This window comes from Phalacrocorax aristotelis, chromosome 9 (genome assembly GCF_949628215.1).
Source record: "Phalacrocorax aristotelis chromosome 9, bGulAri2.1, whole genome shotgun sequence".
In the NCBI taxonomy this organism is placed as follows: Eukaryota; Metazoa; Chordata; class Aves; order Suliformes; family Phalacrocoracidae; genus Phalacrocorax; species Phalacrocorax aristotelis.
This window is the reverse complement of record NC_134284.1, coordinates 16,861,669-16,884,306: the sequence shown is the minus strand read 5'-3', so window position 1 is coordinate 16,884,306 and position 22,638 is coordinate 16,861,669.

The window sequence follows — 22,638 nt, the reverse complement described above, 5'->3', positions numbered from 1 at the left end:
TTAGTGATAGAGTGAAATAAATCTTCAGAAATCCACAGTGACCTCTTCCTACGTACGATAGTCAGCATGGGAAAAAGATCCTATTGGTCCTATTTGAAAAGATAATGAATTGAATGTAGCAGTATCACCAATTAGAACTGGGACTTGACCTCAATACTAAACAAAAGACAATAGGAAAGGTGACTATCAGCTAAGAAATACTATGGAAAAACTGTGCTAAGAAAAGTGAAAATAATAAAAGGGATTCTTAATGATCCACTAAGGAAACTGTCAACAAAATACATTTCTGATTCATAATAATTCCCTATGATTCAAGGTAGTCTTAACAAATGAGAGTGGGGCAAAGCATATGTTAATACAATCGAATTTTTCAAACTGATGGTTTGTCCTTTTGGGGCAAAATCATAGCTGGTGTAATCTGGGACAAATGTTACTTCATTGGTATCTTCTTAATTTTTATCCATTATTGCATCAAATCCATATTTAGCCCAAGGTACTTTACTTTTACTAGTATTTTTGTAGGTACTACTTGTCCCCTTGTTGTCTTCCCACCTGTAAGTACCCACAATTCCACTTTGTTCACCTGGAGAGCATTCATTAAGGTGTAGTCACTCTGTATGCACACACTATCTCATCTCACTTCACCTTGCCAGGCACTTCCATATGACTGCAAAGGATTTTTATTGAAGAGGGAGGATTTAACACTCAGGATTGCTTCCTGTGAATTCATCCATGAAGTGTTTTTTCCTATTTAGCTATATATTCAGATGTAAATGAGTCATATTGCTGTGGCACTAGAACACCTCACAGAAGCTAAAAATAAATATACATTGTCCCAGACCAAGGTTCTGGGACTTAATAGGACAAATCTTATTTGTTTAATTTTCCATTTCTTACTGTATTTCCTTATTTTTGTCTCTCTCAGTATCTTTCGTTTTTAGTTATTTAATTTTATTTTATACTGGAAAATGTATCTGTGAGAAATCTTAAATGGAAGAAATTAGTCTTGCAAATTGTTTTCAGGATTTTGAATTTTGTGGACATTTCTCTTTCCAATCAGATGAGAGTTACCAGGCCCTACCCTTATTTCTACTGAAGCTCCATACGCTGCTTTCATGACTGTCATCCTTGAAGTAAACAATTTCATTATATATTCTTCAAGAAATTTCCATTGAGGAGAAAAGACAAGAGAAATTGTCTAAGGTAGACATCTTGTATTACTGAATGAATACATTGTTTCTCTTTAATGTCAAACTGTTTATGAGTGACCACAATGGTTACAAAAAACAGATTCAAAGTCATAAAGAGCTAGTCAAGTAATAGGTGAGATCACAGCCTTCTGTCCCAAAGCCAAAGGGAAGAAGTAAGATGAACTTATGAAGAGATCAAAGAGCTGAACTGAGAATTATGACCTTCCATCGCTCAGGTTTATACCATAGTAGGGTGAGCTCTGATGGGGCTTGCAACTTTTTCTTTAAAATCAGTTTAGAGATGGATAAGCGCTGACAGCAGCCAATGAAATTTGTGCCTATTTCTTTCACTAATAAAAAGTGTGCTCTATATAGAAGGCAGCAGACTCTATCCACAGTTAGATATGAATTACAGGGCAATCAACAGAGGATGCGAGTTGCTACAGATGCAAATCTAAAAGCCCAGCAACTTCCACTTTCTTTCCAGTGAAAACTGTCTTTGAGTGGGGCTGATAGTCCTCTAATTAGAAAAATAATAATATATGATTTTCTCTCTGTGTCAAAGAACTCTGTCTAGTAAGATCACATTCAGACTTATGTGATCCACCTTCACTTAACATTTTCCTTTAACTCAGATCTTGCAAAAAGACATTATCATAACTGATATGTAAATCTGAAATCTCTGTGTTCAGCCATCTGAATTACTGCATAAAATTAATCATTGGAAATAGAAGAACATTATTATATTTATGTGAGGAGAAAATTCCTAGTTAGAAGGTATTCCCAGCATTTCTTTGATTTCATACTGCGCTTCCTTTTTACAATTAAAACAATAAAGAAGCTGAACTCATTCTTAAGAGATGCAGTAGAAGTGTTTATATAAAAATTTGGAGGCTGTGAACATGGTTAGTCACATTCTGATCCCACTTGTGTATGTGTAATATTGGAGAATTTCAATGACATTGAATTTGTAGCAGAATCTGTCTAATAGATTTTTTTTAAAGTGTTTTTTTTTTTTTTTTAACAAAGACCCCAAATAAACGAAGTTATACTGTTTGAATTTAATGTTTCCTCCCAATAGGGAAGGTGGATAAAAGAGTTTTCATATCTTAGAGCTTCAGATCCTATGGTTCACATACTATGAGTATAATGGAAACCTGAACATACAGCTTCCATCTACTGTTGTTGCCATAAAAAAATGGGTATCCTGCATGCTTACCACTAGCCATGTTATATCCCCAAAAGGCCCATGTACATATTTATGCATACATTCATAGTTATAGCACCAAAGGCATGACGTGTTTACACCAATGACTCTAGCAGCAGAAGTACACTTGAGCTTGAATTAAAATATAACATTCCTTCCCCGTTTATTTGTCTTTCATCTGACACATCCAAAAGCTATCCTGAAGCTGCTGCAGCTCACTATAATTGTTTTTGATTGAGTTTTGATTTAGCACTTTTATATATATATATATATAAAGTGAGACTGTATTTATAGTACACTGAATATATACTTTCATATATGTTACCCATTTATTCCTCACTACCACTCTTCCTGAATCTAGACAAATACTGTCATGCGTATGTCATAACTATCACATATTATATGTTTTCATTCTTTTTTCTGGGAGCTTGCACACATCAGGACAGTTAAAAGTCTGATTTTGTTGACTCAAAGTGATCTGATATTTGAAAATACATTTGTTTGAAAACACATTTATTCATAAATTAGTTTGTCTACTGGAGTCTCAAGAATATATCTTTATATTCATTAAGGAAAATCTCTCTCTCTTAAAGGTCAAGTGTTAAACGGCTAATGACATTGATTTATAGCTAATAGTCACTTCATTTCTATTATGGGAACTCTGAGGACAGGCTTGGTCTCCAGGCTGTGATAAAATGTAGGTTAAGTATGTAATTTATTATTTGTTCCTTTGTGATTAATTGATCATTTGGAATGTTGATCATTTAATCATTAAAAATATTAATCAGCAGTCAGCTAAACAATAACCCTAAATTGGTTTAATACCAATGACCAGGTGGCCACTGAAAGGAAGAAATCTGTCCAATTAAAGAGCTGACTTTAGATTTTTCTGTCAAATGTTCACTGTTAACCTCACCTCCCTACTTGCTGCTGAAAGCTCAGTACCGATCTGGCACTTCACCAAAATCAGCCCTCTGAAGTGCTGGAATCAAGACTTTTACTCAGCAAATGCTTGAGCTGTTTCAAAATCCTAGGGGAATTCCATGCAGCCCAGGCAATGTTTTGTAACATCGTCACAAGATCTATATGCAAATAAATATGCCTACAGCTCACTGTAAACTAGCTGATCAATTTGATAATTCAAAGCAATATTACAATGGTAGCCAAGCTCACTCTTCCTATGTCAGGAAATTCATTACCACACAATTAAGTGTCCAAAATGATTCCATCTATATCATCTTTATTACGCTTGGTGAAACAAATTCCCTGCTTCAAACAGGTGTAGTTCCTTTTTCACTTTATTAGTGAATACTGGGAAGATTATTGTCTCAGTAGGTTCAGCTTAACTGGGAACACAGTTTTGCCCAGCTGGCTCTGTAGACTGAAGATTTAGTATAGTTTAGTGATCAATGAATTACTGTTGTGGCAATTGTGTTCTCACGTTTATGACAAAATAGCACCCGATCTCTGTGTGCCTCAGTTTACTGAATAATAAAGTATTTTTATAATGATCTTAATGATGCAATTTTTTAATGGTATTTTACTGAGTTAAGAAGCATGTCCTGATCATACCTAATTTTTGTATTGATAAATGCAGTAGGACTAATGATAACTCATTCTGTACTTTAGCCAGTTGGAGTGTACTGTATGTATCAAACTACAATATTTTACTGCATGACCTAGTCACTTCAGGAAGAGATAAGGACTCTTAAGAAAGGAGCACAGTGGGCAGTCAGGCTGCAATATGCTGCTACTTTATGTTTCACTTTAATTCTCCGTATCAAAAATGAAAACAATAGAGGATAGTCTAAAATGACGGCATCACCAGTCTGTTTTGATCAGCTCAGGGCTACAACAAAAAGCCTAGTTATGTAGAGGTGACATTGCTGGATGATGCAGCAACCATCTACAATCCTAACCTGAAGCAGTTTGATTGTTTTGATCGAATCCAGTCCTGTTACAGTTAAAAACAATGCAGGAGCGAAGCTTGAATCGCAGTTGGTTTTAGTCTTCAAGCACAAATCTTGTGCTGTTACTCATTTACTGTATTCAGCAACTAAATTTCCTACCGAGTTTTAAAACCTTCACTTATATTTTAAAAACCACAAGGTTGGCTAGTATCACTGGATGTTATGAAATCAAATAATATGGTCCTTATATCAAAATGCTAACAAAATCAGTCTGACATCCCCACTCAAGTTATCTGGCAATTACAGTCATTATTAATTTATTTTTCTGAATGTTCTCAATTTGGAAGTTTCCACCATCAGCATTTCATCAGCATTTGTTCATGACCACTTTGCTCAGTTTGTGAGAAAAGCTGGAAGAAAAGCTGGGAAAAATGCCTCTTTCCGGGGCAGGGCAAGTTCATAACAGCACGCTCATTAAAAAAGTATCTTTCTCAACTTTTTGTAAAGATAACTTAGCCATTCATCTCCTTAAGTAAACTCTGATACCTTTGTTAGCATATCCTAATGAGCATAAATTAGATGAAAGATAAAACAAGAATTTAAAATGTTAGGAAATGTCTATTAAGTGTTAGGAAATAAAGTTTCAGTACATGGTGATACTGCAGCGAGAAAAACAACTCGTTATTGAAGCAAGTGAGTCATGAAGTGAAAAGATGCTACCTCAGGTAGCTTCAAAGCAAGGGAGAATATTATATTTAAGGTAATATATTATATATGGTAATATGTTATATTACCTGTCCAGCTACGTTTAGTTTTTCTATTTGGAATGCTGTTTTTATGCAGATTTCTTGTTCAGTTACATACATTATTTTTAATATACCTATTCCTTCAGCTATTTTGTATTTAAGATGTGCTATATTTCTGGCCACATGGAAAGGTGCAGGAGACTAGAGTGTTAAAGAAACCCAACTAAACTGAATATAGTTCATAGTAATTATGAACTATAGCTACATATCAACATATCAAATCTTAGACCCAAAGAAGTTCATGGAAAACCTACACTGAATAGACTTTGGACATAATTTCTCCCCAAAATACTGTTGATATTATGCATAGAAGCAAGTGTATCCAAATATATTTGTCAGAACTTATGGAAGGCTTAGTACTTATGAACAGCTTTTGAAGTGACCATTTGACCCTCCACAACTCTCAAATAATTTCTTTAATTAGCTTGATTTCCATACAGTTATTAATTATTTTTAAGGATTTACAAAAGTAGGCAATGAAAAGATCATGTATTACTAAAAAAAAAATTTGTCTTGACAATTTTTTATTTACTTTTTTTAAAATAATACCATGTTTTTGTTCATCAATAGGGAAAATTAGCAAAACAAACACACTAACACCAGATCCTCATTATGATTCTTGTGTGGTCATTTACTTTTCAGCTACAGTATTAAAGTAGCAATAGTGATCAATGTTGAAAAGAATTAATGGTATATACACAAAAAATAATACATCATCAGTGCAAACATTTACTTTTGGTTTTGATTAGCTTGTGACCACCTGTCCATCTTTGTTCCTGAGAAACGTAGGATGTAACTGCAGTGGTAGGTAAACCCTTGATCTGATGTAGAAAGCAAATGGTTTACCACTTCCATGAAAGCTGTGAACAAGTGAATAAATCTGTGTTCAGTTACACAAGACTCGCTCACTTTCCTTTTCGTTGATTAGTGTATTATCTCTAATAAGTTGCTTTCCTCACTCTGTCATTGTGAACTATACCAATTTTCACATAAGACAGCAATAATACCCAACCTAAACCCCCCTCCCCAAAACAAACAAAAACCCCTACCAAGTACTACAGGATGACTTCTGTCTTTGAGACTGATAATGGGAAAAGGGACATTGATATTTATGGGAAGCAATATGTTTCCCACTAGCTCAGCTCATCTTCAATGAACCGAAGAAATACGGCTTCATACCTAAGAAAGGATTGTGAGAAAAGTACAAGAGACATCCTTGTGGCTGTTTGTTGGTATTCAGTGGCCCTGAATATGGTAATAAATTAAAAAGCCATAACTGATTAATGAACATGCTGTGCTTAAAACCAAACTTCCTGAAGGCCTGTCTGTAAGAGACATACTGCAGTCAAAGCATTGGGTTGTTCCTGGAGCAAACCAATGATTTTAATAGCTGACAGTACTGGCTGGAAAAATAACAAGCAGATTTAGTATTAGTAGCCTCTGCATTCTTCAGTATAATGCTATCTCTTCAGAAATCGATACTTAATGTTTCAAACTTATTCAGATCTGTTGATTTCAAGTTTGATATATGCATAGTCCTGTTTTGGCTTAGAAGGATCACTATTTCCTTTCTAGACTGCAGCAGAAGAACCTTTGGAAAATGTGTTTTTTGACTTCTGACAAGCTGGAGATGCTAGGTAATTCTGATAGAAGTTTTTTGTTTGTATTAAGAAGAAAGAAAATGTCTTTGTTGTTTTCTGGATTATTCAAATTTTTGTGTTTTTTTTTTTTCATTCCTCTGCTCCATGCTTCACCAAAGAAATATCAGGGTTGAATCCAAAACTTACCAGTTTTCAAAAGACTTCTGTTGAGAAATACTTTTTTGAGTCAAAACTTAGTTTATAGACAAAAATGCATAAACACAAACCTAAAATTTCTGATCAAACTTTAACTGTGTACTGAGACACTCTCACAGAAAAGCTGAATGTTAAGGAAATAGGAAACCTGTGGTTCAAGCCCATCCTGTTCTTAACTCACTGTGGATTTGAACCATATTCACATCAGAAGTAGGTATCTTAATCTCTGGTCTTTTCTGAGACATCATTTTCATACAGTCCTTACTTTTGTCTTGGAGTAGGAACAGAAAATATTTTGATGATATTTTCCTTTACTCATATACATACATGTGTCTGTGAAAAAAATGAGGGATTTTTTCCCTTTCAATTTAAACTCCCCAAATTATCCTTACATATATGTCACTCATTCTCTTGTTATTTAAAACAATCAATGGAACAACAGAGTTATCTGGCTCAAGATTTCTTACAATTTATGTCTGTGATTAACAAATATTGCAAGGTGACTTCAGAGTACTGTTGACCACATGGGTTTAGATCCCTGCCTTATGCAAGCCAAATTCAAAGCCAGCATTAAGCCTCTTTAAAGGACGGGTACAACCAATTGTGCACCCCATTTTCCATCTGTCTTTCATTCATGTTGAACTGTAGACTCTAAGATGGAATATCTCAGGACTAGAAGAGTACCCAGCCTAACTGGGGTCTAATTTCATTAAAGACCTGTATTAAAAATAAACAAATATAAAGCATCACTGGTACCATGCAATGTATTGACACAGAATCTGTTTATGCCTATCAAGTACACAATACATAATTGCCAAATAAAAAAATAGCTGAGGTAGTAAATATTGCTTTTGTTTTTAGCGGAAAACTGTGAAAAAAAGTTGGCTGCATTATAATTATAATCAATGACATTAATTATTAGGAAACAGAAATAAAATTGCTTATAGTTTTCAAATGTTTCTGCATTACATGTTGGCTGACTAAAATGAAAATGTCTGAGAGCAGACGCAGAAAGGCAAAGAGACTCATTTGGTATAGTAGTGTTATTATGCAGTAAATGAGAATGTGACGTGAATGTACTTTGAGATTAAATGGTGATATGGTCTGTTGCTGGAACATAGACAGGCATGACATCGATTCCACAGAGGATCATAAAAAAGATAATTTTCATAAAATGAAATAGGATCTAAACCAAGACTTTTACTCACCATTATCCTTTTCAAATTTAGGGGAGCAAGTAAGTACTGTAACAGCTCAGTATTCTAAAATGCAACATTCAGTGGTGTGCAGATGGCCTTCTGTCTGCTGCAGACTCTAACATGCCCCTGTAGACAACTCCGAATGGTTCTCCAGCTACAGGCTTATATGTCCCATGTGATATATCATCTTTTCAGGAATCTATGCAGACTTCAGACCTCTTCTGTTCCTCTCAGATAAATGATGGCCAGATGTCACTGGCATAAAATAACCAATGCAAAGCAATACTAAAGTATTCTGCACTCATATGCGTATCTTCAAATCCCAGGAATCTCCCAGCCAGTGGAATTTTTCTAGTGATAAAATCAATCATTGGCATTTGGAATAAGTTATTGTTAAAACATGTTTTTACAAAATTTTTATATTTAAAACATATTCAGAAAAATTAATCTGAAGTGGATGCAAAATAGAAGTAGCTAGATACAAATGACACCACAATGATCAATAATAAGTCAGAGTTTAGAAACCTTTTGTTTGAATATGATTGATGACAATAATAACTAAAATTATAATTATTAAACTTTTATTCTTTTATTACCTTTGTGAAATAAGTCTTTTACCTTGACTGTATCTTTAGCAGGTTGGAATATAAAAAAGGAAATAAACAAGATTAATCAGACAGGAGACACAGATGAACAGGATACTGAGCTCCAATCTCTTCTTGACCTACTCAGAGTAAATAATATGGCACATGAGAAACAGAAAACATCTTACTAGTGAAAATGCCTGCTTAAGCTGTTGAACAGCAAAAAAAGTTACATATGTATGAAATAGAGAAATGACAAATTAGTAGAAAAATGAAGCCAACTCCCAGAGAGTAGGCAGCTAAAGAAGCAGAAAATAGTGTCTTCATATTCAACCGAGTGCAGCAGAAAGAAGCCTGCAAAATGGGAGGCCAAGTTCCTGGTCACCTAGTGTAAGGATCTGACCTAGTAAGCTGTTGATTGATAGAGTGATCAGGTAGACAGTTAAGGTATTAAATGTTCTGATGTCACACATGCTCCCTGAAAAAAATCTCTGGCTTGACAGATGGCCTGTATTTTTGTCTTTCTTGATCTTAAGGGATGATATCTAAACTCCTAGTTGAGGACTTTATAAAACTCCACAGTTTTCAGTTTCTAGAGGAAAATATGTGGGTACACTGAACAGAAACTGTGGGACACAAACTAAATAGTGATGACCCACTGTGCTAAATTACAGACAGCAGAGATTATTCAACTGCTGCTACCCCTCAGTAAAAGCCAGAATACTCCTTTCCTGCAGAAGCATTAGAACATCAGAATGATATACACTCTGAAGGCTTCAAACACTCAGCTGGTACAGGGATTCATTGCCCCATACACAAATGATTGTGAGAAAGCAATGAAAGTGGTTAACAATCTAGACTAACATCTAAGGTACCTCAATTCAAATAATCAGAAAGTACAAATTAAAAGAGTAATAAAATCAGCTGCTACAGATCACTGAACAGAATAGGCTGATGTTACTGGATTACTTCACGAGAGAGGCATGTGAGAAACTGAAGTAAACCCTGTGAATAATGAACTCATGCCTAAATCCAAAAATGAAAACTGTGTAATCAATGTGACAACAATGAGTCAACAGAAATTAAGCTTTCCACTCCAGAATGCCAAATATGAGGAGATTCAGAAAAAGATACCTTTTTAAAACAAAAATAAATATATAATACTTATATCCCCATCTATTTTTATATCAATGTGTTATTTCCTCTAAAAGCAATCAGGAATTGCCATTCCTTACCTTGGGAGGTAAGAAAAGAATGTCTGAGTGGTTGTAGTGATTTCCTACTGTGTTATAAACTGGAATTCGGCAGCGCACTGGTGTCCCTCAGAGTTTCGTGGTGATATTTTGGCAAGTCACTTAATCTTTCAAAACCACAGTAAAACAAGAAAGATACAACTTTTATGATCTGTTTGTAGTTTGGTGGTAACAGGTCTGTCATACTTGCATATACTGGCATGAAGATATTTAGGCTTAACGTTCCAAAGTACTAACATAACCATGGCACCTGACACCTATGACAAAAGTAAAAACTCCAAAACTCTCCAGAAATGCCAGTTATGAGGGAAAATATGTTGATAATTGGCAGGGAAGGAGGGGACTTTTGGAACATATTTTTATGTGTTGTTCATGTATGAGACATTGGTGTTATATAGAAAATTATACCTTCTAGTAGAGATAAGTTTGTAGTTTTGAACATGTATAGACATGCAGGCTGACTCTGCCTAAATGTTTCTGGGGTGAATGTGGTTTCCTTAATCCAAACCAATGATTTTTTAGTATTATGTTAAAATGTTCAAGCCCAAAATGAGAAAAGTTAAGCAACTTAGTGCAAGGGTCTCCTGTGAGCAGGGACATATGAAGCAGTTGAATCTCTGTGAGCTGAGCAACTGTTCAGTTCACCATGTGATACACTTTTTTCCAAGAGCTGAAATAGCAAAAACTGTGGGCAGATCTGTGGGAGTTATTTACACTGGCTTTTGGTGGTGGGCATAGCTACAGGGAGAGGCCAATGGAGTGAGAAGCAGCTAACAAAACTAAGTCATAGCACCATATCACATCAACTAAATTCAGGCCTTAGTAACAGCAAGACTTAAAAACATGAGTGAAGGAAGGTTACTGCAAGAGACGGAAAGCAACCAGCTGGCCTCACAGTGGCTTCCTGGAAATGGAGACTAAATTGGTTGAGTTTTGTTGTGGAAATTAGGTGTTCTTTCCTATTAAGCTTTCCAGTTAGAGCTTCTTTCTCTCTCTTAAATCCATCTGGTTTAACAAACCAGTTGGATCCTAACTGACAGAGGGCAAAATTAGTTCAATGGCAGCCTGAACATCAATATCATTTCCCCAGGCTCAGAGGATTTTGGCAGAGCTTTCAGCCAGGGCTTGTTGTAGTGACCTTTAATTTCAGCCCAGCCCTTGTTGCCACCTATCAAGTCAGATGGGAAGGGAACAAAGACTTGAATAAAACAGCAACATACCACTAGCTTAGGAAAGTCATAGTATCTGGAGCCAAAATATGCATAATGACAGCTGTATTTGTTTGGCCATGCCCCACCCTGCAGATTCTGATGTGTCTTTACTTCCTCCACTCTGTTGTAGCACTTGAAATGCATCTGGTGGAAAAGTCTCACTGAAATGGGTGGGGAGGCCAGACTGACCCTGTGAGTCTTAGGTGTCCTGCTTGGTGTAACTAGCAGTCTGAAACGACTCAGGGCAAGCAAACTTGCTGCAAAGGTGTTTGGAGCGACATTGACTTTCCTCTAAAGTATTACAGCCCCATCTATTTGGTGGCTTCTCAATGAGTAAAATAAACAGTTCAGAAGCAGTGAAAATCAAATTTGCATCCTTTGATAAGTACTAATTAAAAATGCTAGAAATTATTGGTGATCTCATTAAAAGCCATCCTTTCTGACCCTGATACATAGTAGAAACACAAACTGAAGAAAAAATGACTGGGAAAATGACTTCACAAGGAGGAAGATAGCTGTCGGCAACACAAAATATCTTTTCTTGTCTACAGATTCACTGCTTCCATTTTCTTCAGGGGCAATATAAAAAAAATCGAGAGCACCATCTACTAGAAAAGGAGGAGTCCAGCAAAATCACCACACTGCCTGATATATTTTCCTTCTCACCTCAGGACTGCCTACTACATAATTGGCAATAAATTGTTATTACTTCCCACTATGGCAAATCCCATTGTGGCTGTAGTTTGGATAGACTAAGGCTGAGCCATAGGGGGAATAAAAAAAATTACAAGCATAGTGGTTAAGTGTTATCAACAAGAAAATAATATTAGTGACAATAATGTAAGGCCTGAAAAGGATTTTCATATTTCCCAAAAGCTGTAGAACAGAAACTTTGTTCATATGCCAGACCTAAGGCCAGGTCAGTACAAAGAATATAGCTTTCTTTTTCTAATAGCACATGTTATTAAAAACCATATTTGCATCCCACCCATTTGCAGACACGTTGCCATTCTGGTATAAGTAGGTTGTATTAGCTGGTAGAAGCCAACAATAAGATAATCATATTAACTAAAATGTTACTTGCCCTGTCTTGTTGTTTCTTAATTGCCTTTCTCCTTTTTTATCCACTTCTTTTAGTCTTTATGTCATTATGCGTAACTGAATTTCTTAACACTCTGAAAGTATATTTTAAAATAAAATTTTTCTATCTTTTTCTTCTAAACAACTGGACTTCCTTCTGGATTCCTGAGTCTATCCCAGATTCCATAGATATTTACAGAAGCCGTATTTACTAATCAAAGTAAAAGATGAACAGAAATAAGCAATAATAACTCCTACATGCTCTCTCTGTTAATGCTTCATTACTTTCTTTGTTGGTTTTTATGTTGCTGAAAGTACATTGGGATTTTTGCTCGAAAGACTGAAAGGAACAAAATAGACACTTGAACAATTTGCAACATGACTTGAAATTATTAGAGCAGCTGGGGTACAGGTAATGAGGGAAGATTCCATAAAAAATTACATAAAGCCCCATATTTGAGAAAAAATAAACTGTGCAGAAACAAACTAAAGAAACTAAATGGGGGGAATGTAACCAGGCACCTAGACCCATCACACTTCCAGAGATATTTTTTTCTTTGCCTGGCCTTTCTGTTTCAGCCATTGCTATTGCACTTCCCAAAATAACCCCCCAAATCTTTGTTTGGAATGATTGACAAAAATCCTACAGACAACTTCACATAGTAACCAGATCCAGCAAAATTTGCTTAATACATAAGCCTTTTATAAAAGTAATAGGACACTTTAAGGTCTGAACCTAAGTTTCTCCAAATCAGGTCTAATTTTGCCTTGAGAGGTCTTGCACTGTCTCTGTTGAAGGCTTGATACTGCAAACTACAATTTGAGCACAAGATACAGAGAAATTATTATTTGTTCATACCAGTGCTGTCAGTAATTCAACTTTTCTTCTAACAGTCTGAGGCAAAATCTTCCCTTTACACATGTTCACAATGAGTGAATTCACAATTCACTAAAGACAGGAGAGAGAGAGAGCTCAGAAAGTTGAGAACGTTCTCAGAAACACAAGTGTGGAGCAAATTAGAGGTGTGCTCATTAGAGGTGTGTTTGGAGAAAGAAGACTGCAGTGAAGGTAGAATCCAATTCAAAGGAGTATTGAGATCTGCAAAACAGCTGGAATATTTTTTCCAAAGCTAGACCTGAAGGTCTCACTGTCTTATATAGAATGAGAACTTGCACAAGCCCAAAAAGTCCAGATTCAGGACAATACAAAGATTGCTTCAAGCCTTTTAGAAATATAAAGGAGAATAACATTATCCATGTGTAAGGTGTGATTAAAATATTCTGTTATTTACCTTCTACATTACTTATGAATAATTGTTCACTGCAGAGATGTGAAATAATGTTGGGCTAAATCCTGGGATTTTTTCTTTTAATATTTCTTTATTTAGGGAAAAGTAATTTTAAAGTCAAGATGTGAAATGTTACTGAAATCATTGTTATTCAGAATATATTTGATGTTCAAACAGAACTTGTACTATGTTAACATTTGCTTTTTGTTTTCTACTTGAAATTACCACAGCCCAATGAAAAGTGAATAATACAAACGAAGCTTGAAAAAGGGGAAAAAAAACCCTAAGCAAAACCACACCAAACCTTGGAAAAAAGCCCTGTGTTTATGTACCTGTGTTCATTTCCTGTCCTCTTGATAAAGAGAGAAAACTTATTCAAAACTGAGTGAACATTTCACAGAATCACAGGTTGGAAGGGACCTCAAAAATCATCTAGGTCCTTTCATCAACCTTCCTAGGAAGAGCAGAGTCTAGACAAGATGGTCCAGCACCGTGTCCAGCTGAATCTTAAAAGTGTCTTTCCTCAGAAACTTGGAATTTTTCGCATTGGATGCCTAACCACACACCGTGCTGAGGTCTCTAATGTGTCTTTTTAATTTTCAGTTAAGAATAAAGTAGTTTATGCACTGGAATTCTGACACGAAGTTTCTTTATTGTTTATGTTTATTTGCTTATCATTTCTTTCTTGGAGAGGTTCCCTGGATATGGTCCAAATAATTTAGGAAAAAAAGAAATATTATCCCATTACATTTTCTTTTGTCATAATGAGGGGTATATATATGTACTGAAATGTTCTCATGGCAGAAATGCCAGTATCTTTTACAGCAATCCTTCTGTTTGTGGTGCATCGTTTTGCGTTTGCATGTATGATAATAAGAAGGGAATTTGATGGTTTTCAAATCGTATCAATGACAAAAACCTATTTTATGAAATCAATGGTAAGATGTGGCTACTGCCGCAACATATTTTGTTGTGATTATATTTAGTGATTGACAGTCCTTTCCAGTCCCATTAGCCACACAATAAAATTCCTAGAAATCTCATTACAGAAACATCAACTTTATTAAATCACAAGGTAAATATTTTTGGATTAAATGCTGATATTTTTATCCATCTGAACAGAACCCTATTTTACAAATGCTCCAATCATAATTTTTTAAATATCTTGTGGCAGAAGCTACTATTCAGAATGCAATAGATATTGGTTCTGCAGCTTATCAAATAGTAAGGTATAAATAATAATAATAAAAAAAGAGATGTCAAGAAAAGTGTGCAGTGTTAATAAGAGACAATAATAATTTGGAGTGGTGGGAGGATGAGAGGGTGGAGAAGACCAAAGTGACTCTTCAAGGTATTCATCACTGATATATCTTCATTTCAGTGGACTGTGAACTGGTTCCAATATAAAATGCCCAGTTATATCTTTGAATGATATAATAAAGCAAGTTGTTTGGAGACTGCTACTTTTAAATTATATTTATAATAATAATGGAAAGTAGAAATTATAAGCTAATAATTCCTTAGTGTTATTTTAATCTTCTTTCATCTTGGTGGAAAAGAAGAAAAAATTACTTTCTGATCCAGCAAAAAACTGTGTCATGCTCTAGGTGTTTTTTTCTTTTTATAAAATTAAAGTGCAAAAATAGAAGAATCAAAAATAATCTTTCCAACAACTTGAATTTTTCACAGATTTTTCTTTTTTCCTCAGTTGAAATCATTACTAGAATTCATAAAGCAAGGAACTTGAAAGGACTTTGACAGATCATCTAGCTTCTCTCTGTAAATTTGATTAATTCTATGTGAATATTTGAGTCAATCCAAAATCCTCTCCTTCAATGAAAAATGTTTCTTCTTAAAAAAATTACCCAGTTGTGTCACGTGGCCTAAAGTTAGAATAAAACCAACATAATTTCCCCAAAAGTTTTGTGGTTTAGGGAGGAGTCCTAAAAAACTGACAGTATGACAGTATGACTAATATGCATTATTAGAGATGCTTGTTTACAGTCTTTTCTTTCTGTAGGCCATCTCCCATCTTACAGTGGCTAAATGAAATCTTACAGAAGATAACCCTGCAAAGAAAAATAAATGTAGTACAAATCTGAAATTCTTTTTGTAAGGGAAAAGTCAAGGCTACGGTGCATCTAGGATAGTAAAGTTAATACTTGTCTTCAGCAAACAGCCTCTGTGATATTTATGATGCATCACAAATTCCTGTTCACTATGTCCTTTTGTTCTCAAGTGATGTAGAGAATTTTCAGTATTTCTCAGATCAAAGGATTTGTTAGCAATTCTGAATCCTAACTTGTTTTCTTTGTTTTCTGTTTCTTTTTTTCTTTTCTTAATTTTACCTTTCCCTGCTGTATTTTTGTTTTTATTCTGATTCACCACAGATATGTCACTAAGCTCTTATGCACCAGTTATCCCCTCGGTGTCTAATCACCAGACCTTGATGTGAAACAGAAATAGTAATTCCATGATATTCTGAAAACAGAAGTAAACCACTTCGCAGTTGTGCTCTGAACGTATGTGCTTCCTAGTTACTACTACAAGGTTTCATAGATTTATAGCACTCTGTTAGGCTCTGTCTGGCTGGTTTTTGAGTGCTCGTTTTCCATTGAAAACTGTTTATTTGATGTGCCTAAGCTAACATTGCCCTTTCTTATAAAACTGAATCACTCAGTGTACGTGAATACAAAATTCTTCAGGGCTGTTTCAGATGTCTATGCTAAATGAGCTTGGGTGAATGATAGGAAGGATGATGCAACCTCATCCAGGTCAAAAAGCTAACCACTGAAATAGCTATTATAATGGTAGACTAAAATATCATCATTGCTGTATAAAGCAAAAAGCCATTAAGTGTGAAATACAACAGTAAAGAGTTTGAGCTCTCACAAGAAGAGCTGTAGTAAAGATGACTATGCCCTAAACTTTTGTGCAAACTATTTCTGCATATGTGTGCCTTCCTTTCATGATGGATGATTTTATGTTCCTGGACAATGCGATAGACCCACTGAGTGTTTAAGAACAATGTATCAAGTCCAATATCAACATATCAAGTCCAAGTAATATAATTTATATCATTCCATATTTATACAGAGCAAAAGCTTTTAATTTCTAAAAAACAATCACATGAAAAACTTACTTTATGTATGTATTTGCATGATTGAATTTCTAAGTGTTTTTGAATTTTTGTACACCAGGTAGAATTCTCACCCTTATGCTGTTGCAGCATTAAAGTATGCTGTTTATACTATAAATGTTTTCTGACATTTCCTCAGTCTGTGCTCCTCCCACAGCCTTGCACATGATCCATATGTTTAAAGCTCACAAAGTCCACATTTTGTTTTTCACTGAGAAACAAGATACTATTTTTTTTCTCGTTCGTTATAAGAAATGTGCTGTCAGATTGATATTCCAAACAGCCAAGCAGGGAAAAGCCTTCTTGCTCTCAATAATATCTACAGGCATTTGATTTTTACAGTAGTGTGCACCCATTATAAAATAATTACATAGGTGCACGCTGAAAAAAAAAAATTTCTTCTATTTTTTTTTTCTTTTGCTCTTCTTTGTGTTCTCAAAGATTATATGGAATTATTACAATTAACACAAAATATTTCAATAACTTGCATTATGAATCAGAGCACCTGCAGGCACAATTGACGAAACTCAGTTTCCCAAGGTGCTGTTTTGGTAAATAACAACCAGCCGCGTATATGAGACCATAAATCTGACAGAAAGCTTTGGTCAATATCAAGTGCCAATTATGAAGAATTTTATTTGACCCAATCATGAAAATTCCAACTTCCACAAGGTACTTCCAACTGCAATTACAATTTTTTTTTCAATGGCTTTTTGCAACATGATTTTCATCTGCTTTTCCCACTTAATTGTCTTTGCTGCATCATGTATAGTATAAAGAAAGGATAGGGTGCTTAAGAGGAAGTACCATCTTTTTGCTCCTGTGGAACTACATCATTAGCAATGTCTCAATTTCAGTATTGCAATGTGAAATGTTTCCTTTGGTTTTGGTGGGAACCACATAAGGGTCCTTGTCATCACATGATCATCAAAAAAATCTCAAAAAACTTAATGAAATTTAAATCCATACTGTACTTTCATGTATAGGATTTGTCCCATGTAGCCCACTTGACATCAGCTATGATCATCTACTGGGAAAAAAACAAAGTTTGGAGGTAGCTTTTCCTTTTTTATCAACACATTCTAATAGCCAAACTGTGGCTGAATCATGGAGTTTTAAAATTTGTTTTCACATAAAACTTCTATATTATGTAAGTGGAACTGTGGTAATTTTTACATGATGGATGGACTGTGTCTCTATATAGATACAGACATATAGCTATTCTAAAAATGCAGTGATAAGAAACAAAGTGGTAACTCTGCCTTTGTTCACTTCTTTCTCAGTGAGGGACTCGACTGAATAAAGTAGATAAGATTTGAATAGCTTTCTCCTCTCTTCTGTTCTTTGGACCACTAGAAAATGCTGCCTCTGAAATAAATTTACCTCTTTGACATAATGTTAAATGCAATTATTTTACTTTATGAGACAGTTCCGGCTCTGGAACGCAAACAACAAAAATATCATCCTGTTTGACCAGAGACAAAATCAGCCAGATTGTATTAAAAACAGGATCATCAAAATTCCTTTTGCAGTCAGTAAATACATTCCCACTGGCTTCAATAAGTATATGCCTAGGGCCTAAAATTCAACATGAATATCAGATGGGGGGTACTTTGCAATTCTTTCTCTTTTTTTTATACTATAAATTTTAATATTTTGTATTCCTTTGCATCTTCTTTCTGATCTGTGCTGCATATGAATGGGATTTGCAAAAGGAGTTGGTATTGGTCTAATGCAATTCCTGCTGAAGGTTATGACAGTCTTGTCAGTAACCTCAATAGCAACAGGTAAACTAATGGGAATTTAAGGAATTCCTCCCCCCCATTAAATGTTATTTTCTTTCTAAAAGAAAGAAATAATGAGTCAATTGATTATTTTACTGTTATTAGTAATTTACTATTAGTTTTACCTAATAAATAAAAGCTCTGTCTGTTAGTTTGGTAACTTATTTATTTTTCTAATGTTTCTAACCACTATAGTTTTGGTATTTATGAGAAAACCTGGTTGATAAAAAATATATGGATCGATAAGTGATCAGCAGTAACCAAGTACCAGCAACATTAGGCTGAATTGTAACTACTGGCTGTATTCAGGAGACTTCTGTCATCGGCTCCTTTTCTTCAGAAAACTTTTTGTTGCTTAGACAAGAAAACAGGGCAAGTGACACAGTCATTTCATTCATTTATTCCATTTTCCTAAACTTTTATGCATGGCCATACCAAATAGTCTTGCAGCCCTCAGTATTTCACAATACCCCATTGTAGAACTCAATGTTTTATATGTTGACAGTCCTTTCAAACGAAGCAAGAGTGAGATAAACAAATGCTTCTCTTGCAGCAAAGCTCAACTGTTAGTTAGGAGGAGTTGTGAACTGGTGAATCCCTCTTCAGAACAAATTAGTGGGGTTTTGTTGGTTTTTTAGTACTGCTGGAAAGCCAAAGGGTCAAATAGGGGTAATAATGCCAGTTAGCAATTCTGCAGAGCACCTTCTTCCTAGCTCTGTTCATTTCAATGTAACGCACAGAAGCCAATAAAAATTGGAGAAAACAGTGCAACCATTTGTTCTCTTGTGTTTAACACATAAAAATGCAACAAACCATCACAATATAAGCTCCTACCACACCTGAGTGACCACGTGGTACTCTTACAGTACTTGAACCACTCATTCAGTGTTTCTGATCTGGGATATCAAGAGGAAGGGAGAAAGAGGAGTGACAGAAAACACCTTCTTATTTCAAATATTTCAAATATGGTCTGAAGAGAAGCTCTGGAATGGAGTGAACTTGCTGCTTGCTAAATTTGCCTTTCTACTGCTTTTTTCTGTGGATGTATACCAGAAAGAAAAATGTCCTTTCTCTTCCTTTTACCTGTGTTATAGGTAAGAAACATAGCTGGCTGATTTGGACTGTTATTTTACATAGAAAGCAGAAGTAGACAATTGCCTGGGTCAAACACCTTTTTTTTTTACAGTTAAAGCCTCTTTGGGAATATGCAAGCATGGTCAGAGGGATATTTTATTTTATTAAAACACCATCCTAATTTTGATTGGACTTACTCCTCCATCCCTGATGAAAAGTTTAGTAATAATATGACCTAAAAGTCTAGAGCTTTTAAATATATATATATGTAGTAGTAATTTTAAGTATATACTACCTACTGCCAGTTCAAAGCTTAGAGCACTTTACACTGGCTCAGGTGCTACCTAACTACACACAGTAGGAAGCAAGCTGTCCCACAGTTTCTCCTTCTTGTTATTAATCACTGAGAAGTAACACCTGCTGCAGGTAAAACAAATGTTCTTTATTAGTTGCATATTCAGCAGGTCTATTCCTTCATGTGATCATATGACACACAATCATTCACCTACATCCAAGAGTATATTTGCATACTTTTAAATACAATTCTGTGCACAGAAAAATAAGTATTATTCCAAAATCCAGGTTCTACAGCACTCTGATTCATCTCCATGAATCTTTTAATAATTTGATTAATTTAATTAAAATTTAGGATTCTCAACATCTGTCACTTCTAAACCACCATACACTTGTAGTTTCTCACTGCGTATTTGGGCAGACCTGGGATATAATTCCTTTCTGAGTAGCTTTGGGCCATATTCAGCTTACCATTCAAAGACATCAAAAATGAAAGATGAGAAGGTGTGAAGCCACATCTTGGAACAATTTCTTCAGGAGGAGTCCAATATATCAGCGACAGTCAGTGTGCTTTTATCTATGTAAACTCTCTGAGAATCCACAAGCTGCTGCCAACATGTTAAGGACATTTTCTTTCTTGTCATCTGGATGTCCAGCAGCATCTTTCCCCATGTAGCTGTGAACACTAGAACTGGCTTTTAGGCACATGTCTGACTCTGTATGTGGTTTTGTAATAATATTTAGATGTTGAAATACGCAGCTGTATTTTCTATGATTCTTACTTTTTTTTTACTAAGTCATGCTTTCTACTTATAATTACATCTGAAATTATGTCTCAGTGAACTCATGGTGGAAATATAAAGTAAAAATACTCAAAAAGATTCAATTAATTTTAATCACTAATGAATTCATTAGAATTTGAAAGTAAGTGATTATTCCATAGAGATAAGTATAAAAATAAATACCTGGAGAGATGCTGCAATAACCAAATAATTGATTAATCAATAAATAATTCTGCATACATTTAATTAATCAGATAGAAGCATCCTAGAACAAAACAGAGACTTCATATATATGAGACTGGAATTTTAGTCATTAACAAATAACCAGCTGTTCTTTTGATATATAAATTTTTGCTATAAATACAAGCATGCTCTTTGTTTTGATAAATCAACAAGTTGCCTCCTATTAGATAGAGATGACTTTAGCTGATTTTCAACTTATACTTTTTATGACTTGTTTTTATGAGAAATATGTAAGCCTTGGGTTATATTATTACCATGTAATAATCAATAATTACTCGTGAAGAACCTGCTTTAAAATATTAGGCTGGCTAAATTTCTTTCTGCTAACAAATTTACAGTTAGATACATGTTCCAAGCAGGGCACTGAACGGCTTCCTTTGGCTCATACCTGTTATCCAGATGCATACCTAGAAGACTTGGCTGGTTTTTCTTCCTTGCTTTTCCTGGCTTTGCCTTAGGTTGCCTCATCATGTATTTTATAAACTTAACTTCCAATTCCTTACTGGCATTATAATATCTTATCTCTCCATAAGTAGCTCAAAATTTCCTACTTGCATGTAAAATACTTCTAATATTCAGTGTGTCTGTCAGTACTCCATGAACTTATGTGGAATTTCTACCTTTTCAAGTTGCAAAGTCTCATACACTGGAACAAGATATCAGTGGTCATATTAGTGAACTGCTTAACAGCCCTGCAAAATGAACTGCTTAATGACTTCTGTCTCTATTACTTAGTCCTTGTCCATACCTTAGATACAGCAATACACAGCTATCTCTCACAAGATCAAATCTACCTTCCATCAAAGTCAGAAGCTGGACTCAAGTGGTTTCACGAGATGTCATGGCTAGAGGACTACTGTAATGATTTGACCACTTTCATGTTCCTGAAAGCACTTCTTCAGGCAGGACCTCATTCCCCTATCTATTTGAAAGTGCTTTTCTGGAACTCTTCTGCCATTACGCTAAATCTGAGTACAACATACTCATGATTGCTTAGCATGCAACCTCACATGCCAGATGCATTTTCTTCCCTTTGAAAGGAGGAGTTCAATACTTATACTTTTACAAGGGCAGTACATAAGGATGGACAAAATTCTTAAAATACATGAAATTAAGCACTAGATAAAAAACCAAAGAAATGAACAAACAAAACCCATAGGAAAGCATGTGAATGCTGTACTTTCTTGAGGATGCAAGACAGGGCTAGACTCCCTTGTCAGCAGAGTAGAGCCACAGGAAATATTGGGGAAAGTGGTCCAAGGGAGAGCCCTGGAAGAACAAGCTCCTACTGCAGGGGAAGCAGCATAAATTGGGGTAGCAACTACCTGTGTCTGCTGCTCACACACCTCAAAACTTGCCTGAGCAGCAGTGATCAATTTTGAGGACTTTGCTTAAGCAAATGTCATAGCAGTGACAGATACTTTCTGGTCTCCTACCATCTGCCTCTCAGGCAATCTCCCTTTTGCCTGCTTAGCTGCTTGCAGCACCCAGGCTGGTCTCCATACTTACTAAACATTATGTGGTTTAGGTTTTTCTCTTGTTAGCAAAACTATTCCTTTTTAAATCCCCACTCTTTCTCTGTGAGGCAGCTCTATATATTGCATCGGTCTGAACTGTAAACCCTAGATATGAAAATTTCTATTTTCTATAACCTGTTTTATACAGTTAGATGTTATTTGATTCTTTGCAACTCAGATTCATTATGCTGAAAACACTTTTTATTACCAGTCTTGTCTCCAAGGAAGATCATACTTTCTTCTGCCACCACTATTTCGTCCCCCTCCCGCTGTTCATTCC